This window comes from Anser anser, assembly GCF_964211835.1.
Source record: "Anser anser genome assembly, chromosome: 1".
Lineage (NCBI taxonomy): Eukaryota > Metazoa > Chordata > Aves > Anseriformes > Anatidae > Anser > Anser anser.
Genome location: NC_139720.1, coordinates 28,601,287 through 28,626,185, shown reverse-complemented (window position 1 = coordinate 28,626,185; position 24,899 = coordinate 28,601,287). Strand labels below are relative to the sequence as shown.

At 35.6% G+C, this 24,899-nt stretch overlaps 1 protein-coding gene across 11 annotated transcripts in view; it reads left to right on the top strand.

Annotated features, from left to right (window-relative positions):
- The window catches only part of FOXP2 (forkhead box P2), a 440,428-nt gene that overhangs the window by 156,290 nt on the left and 259,239 nt on the right, over positions 1–24,899 (top strand). Inside the window, exon 4 of one of the 11 annotated variants that reach the window (XM_083820636.1) lies at positions 7,189–7,262. The exons of the other annotated variants lie outside the window; for them this stretch is intronic. The gene's annotated coding sequence lies outside the window, so the exon portion shown is untranslated. The remainder of the gene's footprint in view (positions 1–7,188; positions 7,263–24,899) is intronic. 11 annotated transcript variants of the gene reach the window in all.

Genomic DNA, 24,899 nt, shown 5'->3' with positions numbered 1-24,899 from the left:
AAAAATAATGCCAAAAACAACAACAATAAAAAATCATTTTTCAAAAATTAGTACCTTTTTGTTGCATTTTAATATATGATACAGTCATCTTAGGAGACTCGATAGTTCCTGGTTCCTCCGTTCTTTACATTTGCTGTTTTCACTAGTCATTTTCTGCGGTTCTGATTCTGTGCTTAACACTGAATATTAGAGGTATTCTGAGGGCACTCAGGGCTCTCATTCAATTGCAGCCACTCTCCCTTTCTCCCCTCTATAGCAATCAATGGTTCCTGCAGACCACGTCTATCTTGGTGGGACTGGAGTGCAGAGACAATTAAGTAATTGGGTATTTATGCCAGTTCTCAGGCAGGTTTTGCATACTGTGCTGAGTTCCTCATCGCTGCATGGGTTGTGATACGTGGGCTTTCTAGTTACAGGCTTGTACATGGAAAATGGAGTTTCAGCGGTGGCTGCAGTGTGCTTGGGCCTCAGTCTGCATCTTTTAAGGAACATGGAAAAGTAATCTGAGCTTAATTTACCTATCCTCCTGTCTAGGATATATCATGCTGCTTTGAAGAGGTCTGTCCAGTCTCACTCTCTTTATAGAAGTGCAGCAAAAGTGCATGCAGAATAGATGCAGCTAGTCTACTATTTGAGATTTCATAACTTATTTGAGTTTTGTATTGGTACATTGATATGAGAACATTTACATTTTATTGCAATTCAAACATTTCACTGATTTTCATATTGGTAATCAGTTGTTAATGACAGTTTGTTTATGATGGACTGAGACATATTAAATGTGATGACACATTATGTTGCACTTCATTTAAGAAGTAGGTAAAATGGTGTTTTAATAAAAATGAACTAAAGGTTTTGGACTGCATAAGAAGCTGTATGGATTGATGGTTCCAGTGGTAGCGATGGGGATGTCGTAACTACTGACCATTAAAAAATAAAAATTTATTTTATGGTGCTAGACAGGTACACTGAGTCATCAGATGTGCTCTGCCAAATATCTGGATCTTTCTTTGTTGGTTCTGAGCCCAAAGACCTGGGAAAAAATAGCAGGGAAAATGTACATGGGATTTAATAATTCTGAAGCCAGCGTAAACAGAACCATACACGTATGTAGCAAAGAAAGGGGTATAATTATTAGCCATCTAGCTGAAAAGATACTGGTTCAGGATAGGAATACAAGAGAAATTCAGGATCCAGAAAAAACAGGATGGTGTTTGCTAGTGGTGTCACAAGGGAAAGAGGAATGATGTAATGTCAGAAAAGCTTTGGTGAATGTAATATGCATTTTCTGATATTTTTTTTTTAATTAAGTCAGGAATAAGTCTTGCAAAGTTCTGTGAAGATCATGAATAAAATCTGTGCTGAACTCTATTTCCAGTGATATTGTTAGTGACATTGATGGTTGGAATACTTTAATTTCTTTGCATTTTATTGGTTTTAGATGTTTTCCTGTTGGGACAGGCAGCCAGGAAGGCAAGATATAATGTTTTTTCATGTGTGTGTGTGTTTATTTAACAAAATAGTTTTTTCCTGCTACTATACTGGCATATGAAATACATAAAATGCATGTGTAGGTGCAGGTTGCACTACAGTGCTAGCTATGAATAGTGTATGTTTAATGAAGTTTTGCAGTTTCTAACTGATGGGTGATTCTTCAGGGAGTTGCAGTATTGCTTCTTTAAGTAGACTGCTTGACAAACGTGGTCTCATTCCAAATCATTATAAATAACAATAAAATATATACACCCACACATACATATATATATATATATTGCATATATATATAATACAGCAATTAAAGTGTAAGAGTTCTAGAGCAGTATGCAGCGATGTTACAAAGGAGTAATGTTCTTTTGTGTTTTTTATTACATATTATTAATTACATAACTTAATCAGAAAAAATACAAGGCATCTATGAATTCGGGGGCTGTAGCACCATTGAGGAGGCTCCTACGAGGTCATAAAACATGAGAGCAAAGCTTGCCTAGTTTGTGTACTCACAAGGACATCGTGGTAGAATTATAGTCCCATATTGCAGCATTTGTGTTGTATTTGTTTTATTTTTGAACACGTTTACTCATGTCTGGAATTCATGTCTGCTTCAGGTAGATGTTTCATGTTTATCTCCAAATTTCTAACTTTCTTTTTTCTTCCCTGTTTTCTTCTGATTTTTGTTTCTGAAGGCCTCCATTTCAGTCCTCAATATGGCACTGGGAAAAATGGAGGGAAGGTTTTCCCTGTTGCTATAGTGTCATATGTAATACATGAAATGCACGTGTAGGTGCAGGTTGCATTTCAACACTAGCTATGATTAGTGTATGTTTAATGAAGTTTCGCATTTTCTAACTGATTCTTCAGGGAGTTGCAGTATCCTTACTCTAAGTAGACTGTAAGTAGACTGCTTGACGAATGTGGTCCCATTCCAAATTGTTATTTATAATAACATTTAAATGTTAAAAAAGTCTTTAGCTGTTTTTCCATCCATCCCCTTTAACAACAACAAGAACAAGAAGCAGGCTTCCAGTTGAGAAAACTATGTGTGAAAACATTGTTTTCTTGAACATGTGTAACAACTGTGAAATTCTTCACCATTTCTTGTGTTATTACTGTATTTTCTAGTTTGTATAATGATGTTGCAGCTCTTCGTTATGCAATTTAATTGTACTACAATATTTTGGATACGAGAACATTCTCAATAGTAAAATTTAAACTGTAATTTGTGTTCAGTTGCTTCACAGTTAAATTGGTAATGCTGTACATCTTTGTGATGCCATTGAAGACTGCGAAAATTCCTTTATCTGTAACTTTTTATTTAGAGAAACCCATTCATGAAATAAATAAGGTGGATATGAATTTCATATCTATTACTTAGGAATGAAAGAGAAAACGAGGACACATAACCAGCTTATATAAGCATTAGTCCAGTGTGAATGAATGATTTGCTCTGCAGTCCTCTTATCAATAAAATAAGAGTAGTTGTAGGTGTAACTTTTACTCCGATGAGTAAGTAAGAGTAAGTAAAATATGAGTGCTGGAGTATTCAAAAGCACGACTGAATTACTTAGAGGGGAGTTATTGCACCTGAGCTGATGACCACATACTCATAGCAGTTGGAAGTACAATGCTGTATTAATCCTTAATAAAACTCCATTTGAAGTACTGAATTTTAAATGAATTTGATATGTCATGCTCTCTTGCTGCACTAATACCAGACTATATTTTGTAATCAAAGAAGGGAGCTGTTTATTTTAAAAATTACTTGGGATTTTGTTACGAAATTAAACAGAAGTTGCAAACAACAGGTAACTATGATGTGTTAAAATATAGTACTTCTTTTCTTTTAAGCGTGCTATTTAAAATATTCTAATTGATTAATCTTATTTTAAATAGTTAATGTAGTACTGGGCATATTTGTATCTGCTCTTTCTTTTATCTTGTTATGACAGTTCATCAGATTCAGAATTTTTACTGCTAGCCATGAACACTGAATTCCTGTGTTCTTCTGGCTTGGCCTTCCCTGCAGAAAGTGCCCTGCTGTGGAATTGTCTATCTCCTAGGCTACCATAGCCTAGATTTGCTATTTTTAACATGCTTTGTAAGAAAACAGAAGTTTTGTAAGCGGATACAATCACACTATCTGTCTTGTCTGTCCCCCACAATAATTCTTGGACCTGTTGGTCAACTTTAGACAAATCTGACATAGAAGTAGTAGCCTCAAATATACTAATATCCATGAAAACAGTTGGCCTGTATAACAGACATCCAAAATAGTGTATCTGCTGCGGAAAAAGGCTGCATCATTAAGTATGGACCTACTGTTAGTCATAAACTCTGTTGTTCTCAGAACTGTTTTTGTAGTCATTTGGCTTTCACCCATAATCATTTACTTATTTATTCATTCCATGTCACTGCAGTACAAGTGTAGAACTACTTAATTGTCATAAGTTATTTAGAGTTTTATTTCAAAATTACTTCATGGGATTAATCTTTTGCAGTTGGTAGGAATCCCCGCTCGTTCAAATACAAATTTGTTTGTATTTTAGAAAGAATGACTGCTTCACTTGTTATTTTGACATAAAATCTTTAAAAAGTTAATTTTTCATTCAAGTTTAGAGAATGAAAAATTTGTAGATAAATAACTTTAGATTATTTCTTTTCAGAATTTCAGCCTATGTTGGCCACAGGAACTAAATATTTGTGAAAGTTAGTTTATGAGAGTTTGTAGAAAAACATACATGCAGCAGAGAATATACATGATGTGAAAGCTTCACATTTATGTACATCTCAATACCATAAAGGTGGTGTTTTTGACACCGTAGGAAGTGAAGAACATGTGTTTAATGGTAAAAAAGATTGTTCATCCATTTTTTCTTTTTATGCAGCCTGGTGAAAAAAAATTCTTCATTGAAGAAATACATTTCTTTGGAATTGAATTCTGCTTCCCTGTTGTGTTCTTCTAGTTCCCAGTATCCATACTTCGGCTACCTGCCTTCCAATTTCAGTAGCAAAGGAAGCATAGGACAGAGCCTACAGCCTCTGCACAAAGTAACGCTAAATTAAATAACCCCAGTTCATCTTCAAAACTCAATCTATCCAATGCAGTGATGAAACATAAGTCCTGGGGAAATAAATAATGTGGGACATAGTAATGAAGTATGGAGGAAAGGTCATGCAGTGGAGGTTGAAATAATGCTGTATGAACAGCTTTACTTCAGGCTTGTTCTGTTTTTTAAATGCTTTGCTTTTGCATTTTCAGCATTCTTTTAATGTAGAAAATTAAACAAAAGTTTCCTTTTTTAAAAATAATCATAATAGCAGTTCCATTATACAGATTTACCTACCTCTTATTCATCATGACATCATGAAATTTAGGTCCACACCTCAGACTTCACCCTTCCATCTAACTAGTTGCAACATTATGTTGTTGTCTTTGTGGCACTTGAGGAACTACAGAAAAATGAGACAAACATTGCAGGTAGACTTAATAATTATTTGTTATGAATTATTTAATATATTTTAAATGTAATATATGCATGTGTTACATTTCATTCAAAAAGACCCCTAAGCACTTTAAACTGTGCACAAAAGAAAATTGCTTTTTTCCACTTGCTTAAATGCACCCTCTGCTGGGGTAAAACACAACAGCTGTGAAGTGCAATGTGATCTTGAAGCACAAATGTTCAGGAATTCTATTTTATGGCTCATCTGCAATACTGTGAACAGCCAAAATCCAGCTATGTTCCTCTTAAGACAAGTCTGGAAATTGATTTAGTGTTGGCTCACAGAAAAAGGTGTCACCTGTATAGTCTTGAGCCAGTGCTGTTTTTTCCATCTAAAAGCCTATTCTACTCGTATATTCATAGACCGAAGAGATACAGTTCCAGATAGTTTTATTTGTCCTTCAAAACTTCCATGTGTGTCAGCCTGATGTATTTCTGTTAAAGGCAGTTGAAAATAACATCAAGAAACTGCTTGACATTGTGTTTGTCTTCCTGTGTTGTGGCTAAAACCACTAGGTTTCTTTTCAGAAAAACCACACTCATTGTGGGTGTTCTACTTTAAAGAAATGACAACAGTAGACAACACAAGCTTATCTTGAGCTTCTTGTTGCTTCTGAGAGTTGTATTAATTTCCTAGGAGTCTTGCCTCAGGTGGCAACGAGTGACTATGGGGACCAGAATCAGAGGCTTGTTTAGAGATAGGCTGTACTATTGTGTGTTCTTTCCAGTGTATTACCATTAGAAGCCTTTCAGAAACCTTGCAGGTATTATAAAGGAATTGAAAAGGAGAACATTTTCCCTCTTGATGTAAAACAGGAGTCCAAGAAGAAGAAAGCTTGCCAGTAGGTATCCCTTCAACAGAGTGGCAGGTTTTGCAGAGCATTGATGAGTTTAGTGGAAAAAAGTCTTAAGGTGTAAGAATGGAAGGAATGCCCCATTCCAGAATGAGTGACTTTCAGATTAAGCTTTTTTTGTTTTGTTTTGTTTTGTTTCATATCTTTTGCTTTATTTCAGTCTTTATGTTTTTTTTCTTCTGTCAGGTTTCCACCAGTCAGTACCATTTAAAAAACCAGTGTGTCCTACTAAAGGCCATGTGTTACTTAATCATAATACTTTATCTGAAAGACTAGTGAAATAAAGAGACTTACAAGCAAATAGAATTTTTACTGTATATTCTGTAACCATAAGGGGATTACTTGACCTCTTGTGTCTTTTGCACACATCAAACTCTATTCTAAAGCTGTCTTAAAGCTTTCAGGAGCTCATCCTCTAGGGATTTTCCTTTTGTCTGTCAGTCCACAGATAGAAAAACATGTCCAGTCGTATTTAGTCATATGTAGACCATCTCTGCCTTTTGACTGTGAATATTCCTATCAAATACAAAAATACTTTCAGTTACATTGAACCTGATACTGGCACTCATTTGGACTTTTCTGATTAACAGTTTCTGCAACTTTCTACTTGGCATCTTAATAAGAGTTGACCTCAGTAGAGTCTTTACTAAAGTAGCACTTATTTTCCTCCAGAACACTGTAGAGTTGTCTGTAGAAGACTGTTTTATGAAGGCCGAGAGTTTGTATGGTTTTGAACTTTAATGTTCAATGAAATATTCCCACATCTCATACATTCCTCTAAACATTGCTTTGCAGCTGTAACTAGAGACCTGCATTGGCATATGGATGCTGTTCCAGCTCAGGGCCTAGTTTCAGCTGTCTGCACGCAAGAACATCTAGCTGTTCCTTCCATATAATTTGAGTGACAAATGCTGAGTAAACTCCTGGTTCTTGACCATGGCAGTGCATGATGGCGGCCATTATCACCGTGCAACAGAGCTCTTTTCATGAGGCAACATTAGGCTTGGAGGTGATGGAATATGGTGCTGCAGCTACCAGCGAACCTGTTTTTAAACCACCAACTATGGCTTGTTTTTCTTTTTTTCTTTTTTTTCTGACAGTTTATCTTATTTCATCTGCCATTTTGTTTGGGATGTGAGATTAAAGTGAGTAACTGTACTCTATTTGAGAAAGCCTTACACACTTGCTGAAGCTGTTTGTTTTTCAAGTATGCCTTGAGAAGTACGGAGAGCTCTTCTTTCTCTTTTCAGTCCCTTGTCAAATTAGGGACACCATGTAACTGTATGCTCAGAACCTGGTCTAAACTGTACTTTTCTTTTTTCTAAAATTTTCAGGACTATAGGGAGTGTCTAATAATTTTCTTATGAAGTTCTACATGTCCCTATCTTCCCAGTTAATCTTGGTCCAGGTGAGTTCAGTGATTCTGTGTTGGTGCAATCAAATTAGTAATTTGGCTATCTGCTTGTAGATGTGTCTTATTCAAGTAGGTGAAATAGGTCATGCTACATGGTTAGATAAATATCACCTTTCTGGGTTAGCTATCTGACTGCCAGCCAGTATATTTGTTATCTAAAGGACTGAACAATTAAAAAATAAAATAATAAATAAAAATAAAAAATAAAAACATATTTTTAACCATTTTAAAGTGTCTTGATCTCAGTATGTTGCAAAATTGAAATACGTATCATTACAATATTTATGTAATTGCAGATTGAAAGAGGAAAAAAATTAAATTCTCTAATATGGACAGCGTAAGTTCAGTGTAGCTTGGAGTTTTCCTCCAGCTTCCTCCAAACTAGAATGATCTGAAGAAAAATTAATTTTAAGTGGGATTAGATGCCTGTTGGGCATTTGTAGGTTGATACATACAAATGCTTGCCTTACTTCATTTCAGTTAGCAGCACTGTCTCTAATTTTGTATCTCCTCAATTAGCAATATGAGGTTTTTAGAGCTTCCCCATCAAATATTTGGTATTTGTTTTGCTGTTTTGATGTCTATCTATAACGTCGAATTTCTGAGATAGAGAAATAAGAATACCGATAAGAAATGTAATATTGTCTTTTCATCCAGAGGGTATGCTGCCTGTTCTTGGTTCAAAATTGTGGAAATATTTCTGCAAATGTTTACTTGGAGCACTTATGTTCAATATATTAATCTGCAGCGTAGTCTCAGTCTTAAACGAGCAACTATTTGGGGCACCACAGCAAATAATGGGGCAAAAGGAATGACTAACCTCCTTTTGTGCTAGCTGCTGCTGGGGTGACTGGGGTCTGAAAATGAACCAGATTTTGACTCCCTTTTGCAGGTTTCTCAAACGCCTTGGCTGATAGACCTGCTAGTGCTCCACCAGGTTATAATTCCCCTTGCTTAGTGCTTAATGTACTTAGAAAGTATATCCGAAGCGTTAGGATCTTATCTGATTTATAATCTTGTTTCTACACAGCTGCATGAGTATCATCACAGTATTTTGTAAGATCAGGTTGTTAATACTCATCATCTAGTTCAACATAATAAAACTAATAATCAATAAAACATAATCAACATAATAAAACTATGTAGTAAGGGCTGAGGGGCTCTGTGCATGTCATGATGACAGGAAATTGTTACTGATTGTTTGTTCCACCCTTTGAGGGGCCAAATCTAAATCCCTGCCATAGAAAAAGATATTTATCATATAAATATTTATCACCCTCAAAGATGGTAATGGTCACCAAGAACAAAAAAACTTGAAAAAGCCCTCCAAGTGGAGTTAAATCACTTACCATAGGTTGATCTTACCATGCAGAGTTCCACATGTTACTTTTGCTTGTTAAATTCCAGTAAAATTAGTTTTCTAACCAGCTTGTGCAGGTTAAAGTGTCAGGTAGGGAGCCAGGTTGGGTATTGCTGGTGGTGATGAAAACATCAAGCTTTTGAAGAATAAATAACAATAGCTCTTTTAATTTTTTTTCTTTTCTTTGGTTTTCTGCTCTCCAGGTTGCAAACATAAAAAAAGAAACTTCCCTATACTGAGTGTATAAATCAGTATTTATGCAGTGCACAATTGGCCTCTCTTCCAGCTTGCTTAATGCAATTCACTTTACTTTGAGCAATTTAGAAAATATTCTCTGTAAGTAGTACACATTAAATTTAAGTAAGAACATAACATTATTCTCCCTGTTCTTTTCTTACTGCAGTATTTTTCTTATATTTCATATTTCTGGTCTTGAATCCCATTCTCTGAAGGTTCTCTGCATTGTAGGGGTTTATTTTGTTTCTTTTCAGCAAAAGCAGATATGTGTTCACCAGCTGTAGAGCTGGCCCATGCGTTGAGTTATGGATACATGAAATATGACTTGTATAAAATCCCTTTGTGTTTGTTTCAAGCTCAAAATGCACTTCAGCATAACTCATATATGTGGCTTGCATGCATATACCATGAATTTTTGAGTCCCACATAAAGAAATCTAAACATTTCCAGAATGCCTCTCCATACCCAAATGCTTACAAATAATCATGTAATAGTAATGGTTTGCCTGTGCAACAGTAGGTAGTTAAATCGTGTGAATATTTTTAACTGTCCCAAATTTAGTCATTCTTCATCTTTGAGATACTCAGAAACTCTCTAAGCAATATCTAGCATCTGTGCTCACTTTTAAAAGTTAGAATTCCTGCATTTTCTTCATCAACATTCACCCATGCGTCAATGAATTCACTCGGAGGGTTTCATTTTGTATAAAGAAATATCTTTAAAAAATACTGTAAAGTAGTTTGAGATTTGGCAGCTGTGAGTTGTGCAGTAAAATGGGATTTCAGATTTAATAGATTACTTGCATTTCTAGATTCCAAGCAGTTGTCAGATGGTTGCCTTGATCTGTGGAAAAAGCAAGGGATAAATGGAAATATGTGTGTCTTCAGCATCAAATCTGGATTTTCTAGTTTATTGTGACCACTGGGGAGGAAAAAAAAAATAAAAATAAATGAAAGCCTTTATTTCAATATGAAATGAATACAAAAGAGAAACTGACCATGTGCCTGATTTCATTAAAAATATCTTGTATAGTAAATATAATATGAGTTGGATTTGGCTTCGATATTGTATGTCTGCGACGATTTCTTGTATTATTTTTTCTCCAAGTAGCCTGCCCAGTACTAATTAAAACCAGTGAATTTAACTTCTCTGCTCTTTTGTGAAAATGAAGCTGTTTGGATTAATATCTTGACTGTAAACTGAAAGGAATTTTACAAGATTGTTTTGGATAATTTGTGAACTCCTAATAAAAGGTGCAAGGTAACATTTGTAATGATCATATGCATGTCTACTTTTGCAAATTTAGAAGGTGTTTTCAACACTCAATGCATAAAAATACCTTAAATGATCTAGTTACAAAATGGCATATAATAAATTATACTGCCATTGCGTGCTTTTCTAGGAACTCTCCTATTTGTATAGCAGCAACAGACTCACTCGTTGGAAATAAAAGAAGTGAAGTAGCCTGAAAAGTATCACATGATGGCACTGTTTCCATTTCCACCTCCAATATTATGAAATAAAGCTATAATAAACTGGTATTAAAATGGTATGTAATGCCAATGTACTTTGTATAATTTATGTAAAAGAAAAATCTAACCACTGTGGTTATTAATATAGGTATTAAAATGGATGTATAGTTTTCCTCAGAAAAGTGTTTTGTAAAACTTTGCATATATGTAATCCTTATTTTGTTTGTAAAGCAAGAATTCTGCACCATATATAATGTTTATCAATGCTGAAATGTACAGATTCTTTTAACATTGTATTAGGAAAAAACTTAATTGTTGTGTAAATGAGATGTTTTATTTTTTGTTTTGATTTTATTGTGGAAAGAAAGCTAATGGCTGTCCTTTTTGTATTTAATATAAAGCCTTTTTGTGGTAAATTAGATCATTAATACAGACACATTTTTAAAAAATGCAAATTAGCTTTCCATGAGCAGAAAAGAGCTTAAAGTGTAGTAAGGTCAGAGGCAGGATCAGACATATTTGTAAAATGAATTATATTCAAGTAGGAATATGAGGGAAATATGAATGTAAAAAAATCAGTGATTTATAGGATATAGATGTTAGATGTCATATTATTTCATTTCTAGGTACAGATATTCTGACTGTAAATGTTCATGTTCTTTTTAATAAAATAAATTAATAGTCACCTCTAAATTAATATTTTCTATTTGTAGAAGCATAAGTTTTCATTTTTAGCAAGAGAAAAGACATTGCTTTTTTAAAAAAAAAATTTGGTGGGTGTGATTCTACCATACTGCAGTTTGTTTTAGAGTAAAGTAAATATACAGTCTCATCATTCTATCATATACAAATTTGACAATTTTATAAATTTTGGTATTATGGGGGATCATTGCAAAAACAGAACAGAACAAAAACCCTGCAAGAGGAATTAAGAAAAATACCCACTGGTGATACAGAGCTAATGGCTGGGACTTGGATATATGCCAGACTGGGTGCTTGCACTCCAGGAATGTCCATTGCCAGTATAAACTTTTGTTTTGAACAGAGTGAGGTTCCTCTGTGTGATTTTTGGTGTGAAAGCAGGGGAAAAATGCATGTATAAAATCTATCGTGTAAAATTTAACTTAGGTGTATTGAATTTTCAAATGTAACTAAATAGAAGAGGGTATAATAAATTCCCCTGAACTTCATCAGTAGACTGGTCTTAAATAATAACAAAAATGCTTTTGGAAAATCTTCAAAAGAATATATTATATACAATATGTCATAACATCTAATCACTAAAGAAAATTGCTCCTGTTGCTAAATCAGTAGTAGAAGCTCACTATACTGATTTATTCAAATGTTTTAAAAATCATTTGACATCTTTAATTTCCTTGTTCTAGTCTGTAAACAGTATTTTCATCATTAGGATTGGACATATTCAAATCTTCTTTAGATATCCTGGCTAGGAGCACTGTTTTGCACAAGTGTTCCAGTGTTATGCTACGTTTCTCTCAGTATCTGATAATCCTCACTATTATATTCTTTCAAAGCAAGAGATAAAAATTATTGTTATTTGGATTTTTCTTTTCTTTCCTCTTTTTTTTTCTTTTTTTTTTTTGCAAACTTTAAAAAAGATCTAGTGACATAGCAGGGCTCACATAGTAAATGACAATGTACAAGAAAAGCATTCATTACTCAGAGCTGTCTATTCATTTATATGTCCCATTTGTTCATGTATGAGGTGAAGAATTTCAGAATACACAAAGTGGAGACTGCTCAGTGTATTTCACCATTCAAATTACTTGCAATTTCAAAATGCCAGTGTTACTTTTCAGGACAAATTTCATACAATAGTAATTCTGTGATTATTCATCCAGTTTAATTAATTCAATTAAGTAAGTCTGCTGTCAGGTGTTCTTTTAATAATTGAATCAACATGCAGATACATAATAAGCATAAAAGCATTTCTATGGCTGCAGTAAATTTAGATCCAAAAGAATCTGCTATTCCACTACATTTGATATAGATTATTCTATAATATTTCAGTAATGGGTTGCACAAAGGCTGCCTTTTAATTCTTTGCTTTCTCAAATGTCTTTATATATAATGGTTTAAAACAGAAGGTGTTCAAAAGAGGGTGACCTTTTTCCATTACCATAGTTCCTGTCATTAATGCATTATAATTTTCTTTAGAAGTCTGGAAAAAATGTGTATATGTGCACTCTGTAGCAGGTATGAATCAAAGTGTGTTAGAGAAAGTTAAGAATTGTCTGTTATTACTAAAAAAAAAAAAACAAAAAAAACGAAGGAAGTAATTTTATTGTTATTTTTACTGTGAAAGTTTAAACAAACCTTACACTTTATACAAAGCAGTTACAGACTTGAAAGTTTTGGCATCTGCAATCTGAACAGCAGTTGACTGAGTCAGATACTAAAAATAATATGCCCCTTAACTAAATTTAAAGCCAGCAGAATGTTGTGTTAGACTGGACTGTGTATAAAGGATGATATCTCCGTTCTCTGCTATATACTACCATAGAATTTATTTTGATAATATATATATTAAAAAACAGGGTAAATGATTCACTTGGTGTACTCTCAATGGTGCTTGATGTCATAATTATTGTAAATATTAATTGCTGTGCTAAAAATGTAAGCAGGATGACTTTGTATTAGATGAAAAATGAAAATAGTCTGTGTACGGGTAAATAGATAATCATACAAAAGTAATTGGGGTTTTAAAACCCCAATCTATTCTGCCAGCATGAGCTCGTTTGCATGTTAATCACAAGAGTGATTTCCTACTTCACAAGGAAGTCCACACTCTTTCATAACCACTTTTAATTGCATTTAAAATGTTGCAGGGTTGGGATATTAGAAATGGAGGCGTATCAGTGTCAAATTAATAAAAAAAATCTCTGAAAATCTTTATAGGCTGTAGATTATAATATTATAGTCATTTTTGTTAGGAAATACAAAATGTGCATTAGGATATATTTTAAGTGAGGTATGTTAAGTGATAAAAGCAGATTAATTTGTACATCTGTTGTTTCTTAAGAAATTTGATAAATGGAAACCTAATTGTAGCTGGAAAGTATAGAATGCATTTTTATTAGTAACTTGTTTTATAGATTAACTATTGCTTGATATATTCTTCCATTAATTTCTCATTTATCAATAAAATAGTAAATTAGCAACAGTTAAAATGTTTTTTTTTTTTTTTTAATTAAATCATAAGGCAGTCTGACAATAGGAATTTGTATGCTAAATTTCTTTAGGATATTATAGCATTTTAACTGCATGTTTATTCAGAGAAATCTAGTTAATGATTTTTAATGGAAAATAATGTCTCAGCTTTCACAAATTTTTACTAGTTATTTTGAAACTGTATACTAAACATAATGGATACAAGAAAGCAATTACAGATGAGAATTTATGTAATTTATATTTGCTGAATGCTGTCATTTGAAATTGTACTAGGAAAATTGTGACAAAATACATCTATTTTATTGTTTATAGTAAGCTCTGCCTTTAGAATTAGAGATAGGAATAAGCACAGTAAAAATCTTTTAACGCTGCTTTTTTCTCTCAACGTTCGAAGCTGCAGAGTAATAAACGGACAACATTTTAAGTGATTTTGTGATATTCATATAAGATTCAACAGAGCTTCCTCTGTAATCTGTAAAAGGCCAATGTCAAAGTAAAGACAAAATGACTTGCTCTCTGAAGACAGGAATGAAGAAATGTAGCTCTCTAATAAAATAGTGTAAGTTCACAATGGTTACAGTGTGATCAGTCTCAAAGATACAAAAACTAATTTTTAGTCAAGCTGTTAAAAATTATATATTTAAGAAGATGAAAAGTTTGAGGATTAAAGAAAAATCACTCACAATTTTAAAGAGGGTATATTTGCTTTCATCACCAGGTGTTCTTTCTAATATAAATTACCAAGATGATGTTTCCATAACATAGCTTGGGGTGCTCTGGAGATTAAAACTACCAAAACAGACCTATTAAATTTTTCATAGGGAGGGTCCACCAGGGATAATAAGCCAATATTCCTTGTCCCATATTCCAGATGTTTTATGTAATTCTGCATCTTTCTAAACCTAAATCGTAGCTTTTCCAGAAAAAATGTACTATGGAGACTGAGATGAAAGGCAAGAACTGTTGAAATGTTAATTTTACTATCTGCTGTTGAGGTCTGTTACCTTTTTTGTATTTTTTTTCTTACTCCCAGTAGCTCAGTTCTGTTTTATGAATGTTGTGGTATTTCAGTTGTTTGAAGTTTTGAAACTTGGAGCATGACTTCGACTTAGCAAAACACAATGCCACATGGTGTGTGACACACTGATGGATAGCCTTTGATCCATATGATTCACACTCTTTCTTATTTCAGCCTTTTTCTGTATGATAAAAATAAAGTTTAACAGTAAAATGATCATAACAATAATACTTGTATTAGAAAACCAGAAAAAACGTAGATTAAATAATGCTCTTAAGTATTTTTCCAAGTAATGATTTAATGAGCAATAATGTATTTAGTTGATTTTTTTTCCACGTAGACTGTGGACATGTAAAACAAATACTGGGGGTATTGCACACTATTGCAGACTATTTCTGCATTGCTCTGAAACAGTTAATGCCTTTAGAATAATGTATTACTGTGCTTCACAAATCAGTCAACAAACATATGATGGTGTAAATGCACCAGGCCAGATCTTCAGATTCCTGGTCCTTGGCTTCCTATTGATCTCCAGTGACAACTGACCACCAGAAAAAAACATGGATCATTATTCCTGCTATAGTTTCGAACAGCCTTAGGTCTGGTCTAGATGAACCGATGTCTAATTGGCTTTTGATCCAACACAAGATATAGGTGGTGTACTCCAGGATGCTGGAGTATACAAAGGGATGGAATTAGTGCATTGTGAAGTGAAATTCCTTCACCTCCCATCCAGGGGCTGTTCAAGTAATGTTTAGATATACCTGGTTTCTGTCTGGTTCTTTTTTTTATTATTTATTTATTTATTTATTTATTTATTTATTCTCCACTGATCAATTGTGTTCAACGCAGCAGTTCACATGCGTTGTTCTAAGATAGTCATTTCTCACCATATCACTTTTTTGGGGGTATTAATTGACTTTCCTAAAACTGTTACTTTTATTCTTTGTAATTTATTGGACTGCAGTTTCATACTTTCAGAAAGTGCAGTATGAGTTATATGCAGACTTGTGCTATTAAAGGCTAATGCCCTGATATTATAAATACTTAATGAATGCTTATCATTGTCTTACATTTGATGTTCCTGATTCTTTACCAATTCAGTTCTTATCATCTCCCTCTCCCTCTCTCTCTCTTTCTTCAACCAACATGCCCCCCCCCCCCAGCCTTTTCTCTCCTCTCCCAGGGGTTAGGTCAATTTCGCTTTTTTTTTTTTTTTTCCAGAAGATTGGAAAAAGAGTAAAATGATGGTATCATGTGATCATGTGTACTAGGAAAATGCCAAAAGTTATAGGGGAGAGAAACTGCTGAAATTTTACCATTGATTTAATTTAACATAACTTGATTTAACTTGCTTTCATATGGAAAACAAAGCTGGGTTTTAAGGAAAAAAATGCCACAGTATTTAAACCCTCGAACTGGAAAGTTCCTATTCCAGTTTTTTTTGACCTCTAACTCTTTAGAAAAAATACAGGGAGAGGTGTGATTATCCTCCTGAGTCTAAACTAAGAAACCAGGTAACCTCTGTGTCTGCTCCATATGTTTTTGGGAAAAAAATTCTGGCCTTCTACATCATAAAGAGGGAAAGAAGTGAAAAACATAAACTGTTTTATATGTGTTTTTCACCTTTGGGAAGAAACAAGTAAGAAAACATACAATTAATTCCTAAGGAGATTTACTCCTTTCTCATATGGTGGCTACAGTGCCTGAAGGTATTCTATATATAATGCCCACGAAATAGTATGCAGAACTGTGTCAGTACTAAAACATATTCTGAACCGTTCTAAACCTGACATGTTTGGCCATGACTTTAAACCAAGTCTATTTAACAAGCTGTTATAAAAACAAATTTTTAAGAGGACTTCAGGAATCTAATTGTTCTGCTGGTTCTGTAACTTCAGAGAAAAAGATTTTTGTGAGAAAAATAGGCACACACTTTTTTTTCTTGTCACTATGTGGTTGATTGTTCATCCTCTGAAAATGCAATGTATTTGATTTTATTCTTGCTCTTATAGGCAATATTAATGAGACTGATGTTCTTTTTCACACTTGAGATTTTTTTTCTTTGCATTTTATTTTCTTCTTTTGCCATAGTTTAAGTATTAGGGCTGAAAAGTGGGGCAAAATGATCCTTTTATCTTTTAAACATGTACAGACAGTGATTGTAGCCGTTTTCCCTAATCTGTTTCCATAGTTTGTTTCTACTTATTTGCTAGAGGCAGTATGGTGTGATTGTTCTGCCACAGTTCATATTAGTTATTACAAATTTTGCACAGTTTTCAGCTCAAGTCCTTTAATGTATATTGTTAATAAAACAGCAGAGTTCTCCAGCATGGGTAGAAGTTTTATCAGTGTGTGGCAATGTATCTGAGTTGGATGCTTGATCTCCAATGGTTTTCCACGAGAACAAGTATCCTCCAGTTTGCACTTGAAAAATAAAAAAATCCTTCAGAAGTACTATCTACACTTTAAAACAAACAAACAAACAAACAAAAACACTTATTTTTTACTTTGTTATAAAATAAGGCCATGCTATTCACTGCGCTGAAGACTTTGTAGTCTAAATAGGCATAGTGTAGTCTGATTTATTGTGGAGCAGCACACAAATACACTTCTTGCTACAATAACTTGTACGAATCACTGTAGGAATCACTGTTTGCCCATTCCATGTATTGTTTGTTGGCAGAATAAAGCCTTACACGAACGACAAGTAGGATAACCAGCTGATGGTGCTATGTGATGGATGTTAGCATTAGTAGGAAGCCTGCCTATGGTAAGCTACTTTGTTTTAGGGAGGAAAACCTTCTCAGGGTTCTTGCATTTTTTGTAGTAAGTGTGAACTTTCAGTGTTTCATTGAAGTTGTAGATTGGAGGGATAGTGTACTGGTAGAAGTAAATGCTCTCTCCACACCACTTCCAACCACTGATGTACTTTCTCCTCTCCTGCACATGTTTCACAGTCACAGCCACAAATCCAAACCACTTACACAAGACGTGTACTTCTTGCAAGCAGTCCTACAGAACATTGTGAATGTCAGCTCTTAGTAGTTAGGTTTATTGTGGTAATGTTAGCGTAGAAAATAGGAAGGTGCCAGATAGAGCCTGCTCTGAGGAGACTCATTACATGGGATGCAGAGGAAGAAAGGGAAGGCAGAACAAAGAATGATGGAGCTGCATTTGCAATGCTGAAGGCCATCCCTGTGAGCTGTCTTTGGGCCCAGTCAGGCTGTGGGAGGGACTTGGGCAGTTCAACGCTGCCTGTCCTGTGTGGGCCTCTACCAGTTCTAATGAATCAAACAGGGCCAGAGGTTATTTTCAACCCCCCAAAGGAAGACCATATGCTATCTTCTGTCCTGATCTCTACACTCTCTTTCCCTTTACTTCCCAGGCAGGGAGGCCTCCACCGTACCATGAACAGAGAGCAGTCCCTGCTGTGTGCAGGCCTGCAGTTTGGGGCTGAGCATGGCCTGAGTGCTACCCAACACTGGCCAGGATTCAATGGTACAGGCAATTGCGGTATGATGCTTGAGCCTGTGCTGTTTTAAAGTGTGAGTACAGCTTCTGAATCACCCATGGGGCCTTAAGGCAGAATTGGTATTTTTGGGGTGGTGCCTGAAATGCTGAAGGCAGCACATGGGTTCCTTGCAGAAGGATGCCGGAGGCTCCAGCTTTGGGGCACTGGGAATGGTGTGGTTCAGCTCCGTGTTGTTGACATGGAGCAGGCCCAGGAACTATTTGTCCTTTTAATTGTGTCTGAATTTCTACTTGAAAACAAGTAGTTACTTTGCTCTAGAAGAAAGCCTTGAAGTTAATTAATACACCAGAAATCTGATGATCAAAGGAAGGACAGAGGAGGGTGCCAGCTATTTTGTCATCTTATGATTTTCATTATCATGTTAGTCTATTTTTTTCATATTTTTTTTTTCTGAAATTTAAGGAGGAAAGTGCCAGCGAGAAGAAAGAAAGAAGTATGAATATAAGTTTTATGGGAAGAAATTGTGAGGGATAGCAGAGATTCAGACCAAATGTCCAGCCAAAACAGGACAGAACTGCTCCTGTAAAACTTTCAGAAATTTCTCTCAAGGAGCTGATGTTACTCTTTTGCTGCTTCTTTTGCGGATTGTTCTGACCATTTAGCCCTTATCCAGGTTCCCCCTGCATATTTCTTTTTTTTTTTTTCCTTACTAAAGATCTTCTAAGGGGCCTCTCCTCTGTAATTCTGAGTTGGGAAAAGGAGAGACCTGGAGTATGCATTGCCCTGATTTCACTTCACCCTTGGCCTCATCCTGCAAGAGCCCCTTCATGGCACCACCTTTCTAGTGCTCCTGCTGCCTCACCTCAGGGCTGAAAACAGAAACACCTGGGAAGCTACAAATACTGCAATATTTACTGAAGTCTGTCATTGTTGTGCTGTTTCAGTTACATTAACTAATGTAATTTATTTGTAATTTTTTATGTGATCTCCTATCAGTGAAATGAGGGTCATACATATTCATTTATTTGAAAATTTGGAAACAGTCTGGCTTTCAGGTATATTTGTCATGTTATTTAGTTGCTCAGCCCAAATAATGTGTGTTGGGGGGAAATTGTTTTATTTTGTTTTAAAGAAATGAGGATCAGTCTCTTGCTGACCTTGACAATGTGTCCTCATCTTTGATACAAAGGGGAAGAATCTGGTTGAAATATATATATATATATGTATATATATATATAAATTTATTTTTAATTCAGCAATATTCTCATTGGATTGAGCATTTCATAAGTGGACTCCAATATGACATCTGTAATTATCTCAAAATACCATAATTAAAGAACAGCCACTATAGTCGCGCTAGCCAGGCTGCAAATGGCTTTATGCAGGGAGCATCAGCTGCTGCTGCTGCTGCCATCTATAGGTCGCGTGGGGAAAAATGAAGCAGGTTGTGTTCATGAGTGTGGCAGAACCCATGCCAGCACACTGCAGCTCAGAGGAGGAAACCAAAACAGGGATCCTGTCCCAGTAGGTACTGAATTTTGAATCATCTTCTTTATATTTTGGGTTAGATTTTTTACAGGCTGATAGAGTATGAGAAACTGATCATAGCCTTGCTATGAATTCTGCTGTTGGACTTGAATAATGAGTCAAAAGAAAGTCTCCTCAGTCGATATGGTTTTATGTGTGAAAAAATGTTATATCCTGAAGTTTGAAAAAGTTGAAAGTTTGGAAAAATGAAATTAGCTCATTGTTTTGTTTGTTTGTTTGTTTTATATACTTGCAAACATTTTGCATGGTTGTCTTGTTATGTCTAAGATAGATGCAGTGAGAACACTGCATCTTGTATTGTTGTTATTAAACAGAGAATTTAAGCAGATGTAATGGCTGGTTATTGGTTGTTACAAACAGATGAGATATTTGCTCTATTTAGGCCAACTAATTTCTTGTAGTTTATTTTACATTGGAAATTTCTGGTCATATCCGTAGCTTGTATATTTGTTAAGTGATTATACAATTTTGTCTGAAAGCCCAATCTCTCACTGTCCTCTGGGAAGCTTACTGTATGCCCACTTTTAATATATTGTATAAAAACAATGTTTCCGCCTCGCTTTTGATGTAGTGATCAGTCAAATCTGAAAGGTTTGCTGCTTTTGCTTATTATTCTGTCTATCCATACAGGTAGAAAATTATCAAAAGTTCTGATACTTGTCTGTAACTAATCTTCCACATGTTTTAAAGGTATATAAAAAAGGAGTCCTCTTTTATTAATCAATTAATTTATTTTCTTTCTGATGTCAAATGTCTGAAAAATACCATAGCTTATATTGGAAATGAAAGGGAAAAAAAAGTCATCCTGAGGAAGGTGTATTTAAATCATATAACACAATCTGAACACCTACAAGCCAAGGTACATGGAGTAAGATGACAGAGATGAACACAGTTTGTATAAACATAATAATAAATTTAAGAAACCATTTTCGGGTTAATTGATGCTATCAACTCCATCTTTATATAAAAATTACTTTTTTTGTGCATACTTTTCCCCATTTTAATTATGGCTGAGGGATATAAAAATCAGTCTCAGTAAGCACAATAAAGAGTAAAGCCAAAGGCTACCTGATCTCATTGGGATCTACAGATCGATACCCTTTTTTGAAACTTCTCAGCATACTTCTCCCTGCAAGGAAGCGTTAGGTCTAGCTCAGGGCCTGTTAGTCTGCTACCTGACATTCATTGCTGAAGACTTGACCATAAAAGACCTAATCAATCCACCTAGCGCTAGAGAAGACCTACTGAACTCATGTTTTTAATCTTCATAGAATCATAGAATCAATTATGTTGGAAAAGACCTCCAACAACCTAGCACTACCAAGTCTACCACTAAACCAACACTACATCTGCACATCTTTGGAATACCTGCAGGAATGGTGACTCAACTACTTCCCTGGGCAGCCTGTTCCAATGCCTCATAACCCTTTCAGTGAAGAAATTTTTCATAGTATCCAACATAAACCTCCCTTGGTACAACTTGAGGCCATTTCCTCTTCTGCTATCGCTTGTTGCTTGGGAGGAGAGACCAACCCCCACCCAGTTACAATCTCCTTTAGGGTAGTTGTAGAGAGTGATAAGGTCTCCCCTGAGCTTCCTTTTCTCTAGGCTAAATAAACCCCAGTTCCCTCATCTGCTCCTCATAAGACTTGTTCTCTAGACCCTATATGAGCTTTGTTGCCATTCTTTAGACAAGCTGCAGCACCTCAATGTCCTCCTTGTAGTGATGAGCCCAACACTGAACCCAGTATTCGATGTGCAACCTCACCAGAGCTGAGTCCAGAGAGACAATCACTTCCCTGGTCCTGCTGGCCACAGTACTTCTAATACAAGCCAAGATGTTGTTGGCCTTCTTGGCTGTGCAATCACACTGCTGGCTCATATTCAGACAGCTGTCAACCAGTACCCCTAGGTCCCTCTCTGACTGTCAGCTTCCCAGCCACATTTCCCCCAACCTGTAGTGGTGCAAAGGGTTGTTGTGCCCCAAGTGTACGGCCTGGCACTTAGCCTTCTTGAACCTCATACAGTTGGCCTTGGCCCATCAGTCCAGCCCATCCAGATCGCTCTGCAGAGCCTTCCTATCCTCAAGCAGATCAACAGTCCTGCCCAACTTGGTGTCATCTGCAAACTTACTGAGGTAGCACTAGATCCCCTCCTCCAGATCACTGAAGAGAACTGGCCCCAGTACTGAGCCCTGGGGTACAACACAAGTGACTGGCTTCCAACTGGATTTAACTCCATTCACCACAATGAGGTCTTCCTTGAGGTCTTTGTTTAAAACAGTAATTTCAGTGTTTACATTGACTGTCCTCAACATTTTCCAATTTATTACAAGTTTCCAATCCTGATGCTGGCATTCACATTAATTTCCAGATCAGTAAGGGTGTTAGATAAGACTACTACTAACTGGATGTTGTGTTACGTCAGTGAAGTTCTTTTCTGTCCTCTTCTTTCTATTATGTATCATTAGTCTGGGTGTTCTTATCCTGTCAAATTCTGATCAATGTGAGAGTCCTGATATGCATAAAATTTTGCAGTAGGTTAAGATCCTAGGAAAGTATTATTTCAATATATTAGGCACTTTTACATATTCATAGTTTTAATCTTTATCGTATACTTGATTTTTCTACATTATTTTAAGTTCAATTATGTCTTTAGCATTCTATTTTTGAATAAGAGAGTTAGTATATGAAAGAGTCTTTTTGATCTTTTAATTATTAAAATACAAACTTGTGTTTTGGTGGACAAAAAGCTTAATATGAGCCAGCAGTGTGTACTTGCAGCCCAGAAAACCAACTGCATCCTGGGCTGCATCAACAGAGGCATGGCCAGCAGGTCAAGGGAGGTGATTGTCCCACTCTACTCTGCCCTTCTGATGCCCCACTTGGAGTGCTGCATCCAGCTCTGGGGCCCGCAGCACAAGAAGGATATTGACCTGGTAGAGCAGGTCCAGAGGAGGGCTGCGAAGGAGGAGTGCTGGAGGAATGCTGGATCACCTCTCCCATGAAGAAAGGTTGAGAGAACTGGGGATGTTCAGCCTGAGGAAGAAAAAGCTCCATGGAGACCTCATAGCAGCTTTCCAGTACTTAAAGGGAGCTTATAAAAAAGATGCAGAGTAACTTTTTATGTGGGCAGATAGTGATAGGACAAGGGAAAATGGTTTTAGCTCAAAGAGGGGAGATTTAGATTAGATGTTAGGAGGAAATTCTTACTCAGAGTGTGGTGAGGCCCTGGAACAGGTTGCCCAGAGAAGTTTTGGATGCCCCATCCCTGGAGCTGTTCAAGGTCAGGTTGGATGGGGCCCTGGGCAACCTGATCTAGTGGGTGGCATCCCTGCCATGGCAGGGGGGTTGAACTAGGTGATCTTTAAGATCCCTTCCAACCCAAACTATTTTGTGAGTCTATGATTCTATGATAAACCAGGTCATTTTGATATGATGTATTAGTTTGTTACCCAGTAGATATTTCAGTAGATAAAGGTATCCTGTGAATACAATGCCTTCAGTTTCAATAAAATAATAATATTCCTAGAAAAATTAGTTTTCCTACCTGGTCTTCTGATCTTCAGCAGATACTCATTTTCATTTTCAAATCGTTCTATTTCCTTACTCAGAGGAGATCAAAATTTTACTATTTCTACTTCTTATTTTATTCTGTATGCTTAAATTTTCAAATTACATTCTTTTGCCTTGTAAATATGATACTTTTAGTGGATAATGTTACAGGCTACACCTCCTCTTATACTTTCTGAAATGGAAGGGTACAACTTCATCACTGTATTGTCTGACCTGGTATTGAAATAGAATTCCTTGTGACCTGATATCTAGAATGGTGTATCAGTAAGAGTGGTAGCTGGGTCATCGTGGAATCCCATAACCACCTAAAATAGCTGCATCTTTGTGTTGAAGGATAATGGTGAGTGTTCTCTGGGGCTGGTTGTGGGCTGGGATTGCAGGACAGTGTAGTAGGCAATCACATTTCATATGGAAAGTCAGTTATTTTATTGAAGCTAAAGCCATTGCTTAACGGTGTTCTTCATCTAGGTGGCGAATCAGTTAAGATGGCCTGTTAGAGATTGAAGTGACTACTAAAGTTTTAAAATGCTGCTCTCCATAAACATTATGTAATTAATTCCAGTGGAGTGTTTTTTCTTGCCTGAGTATCTCTAGATTGAAGCTGCAGTCATTGTATCTTCAAGTGGTAAAGTGGAGAACTTTCTGTTTATCATATGCTTTTAACCTTCTTTTTGGGAACTTGAATAGACAAAGACTCCTGGAGTTCAATGTATAAGACATGCTTTCATGTTAAGGTTATCTGAATTGTCTTTTAAACTTTCCCAATTTACTGTGGACGTTTGAACTGGACACCATATTCTGCAATGGTTATATTATGTTGGGATTTTAAAAAGCATAACTGTCCTTTTCTCATTCTTTATATGATCAAGGGTCTTTGCCCGTTTGACCAGTGTGCCATGGGGCTTCACTATGCATCGTAACTTCAAGTCTGTCATTATTTCTAAGATACTGTGTTTCATCCTTTGAATATGGACTTCTTTCTTGGTAGCTGGAAGTACACTAACTTCACGTATTTGTGGTAGGAGAAGTATTCATTTTCTTTATTTAGTGCCTTGTCATAGATTTCAAACATTTTGTTCTAGTGGTTGGCTCTCCTTGTTACCATTTGGTGTGTTGTCTGCAAACGTCATCAGTAATGAATCTGCATTTTCTGGGAGGTCATTGATAAAAATGTGAAATGGTACAGGAGTGGTAACCTGTCATGGCAGGTCTCTCTTAAAAATGCACCTAATGTAACTCCCTGTTTGCAGTTACATTCTGAGACTTACAGATTTGCCTGTTTCTAATCCATTCTAATCCATAACATATTTTCAGTGTTAATTTTGTATCATTCTTGCTTTGAAGTCCAGGAGTGGTACTTTGCAAGCTAACACACAGAAAATATTTTTCTCTGAAATCAAGTGGGACAATTTGCTTAAAACCAGGTGTAAGTAAAAGATCTCCATAGATTGTTGGTCTGAATATTGCATTTGAATGGTGATGAGTTTTTATTGCTAAAAGCAAGATTACTCTAAAAATTCCTACCTATTATGTTTGAGAAGTATGACACTGTATTGATATATGATATAAAAAAGGACGCAGTCTATTTTTGGAGCAAGTTATTTAAGACTTTACTTTTAAATAATTTTCTTAATTAAGAGGAACAGATCTTCTATAGTTAAGTTCATTGTAGCAGAATTCGATTTGTGTTATTGAAGGCATGTAATAAACTTGGCATATTTACTACACAACTTAAAAAATAACATATATATCAT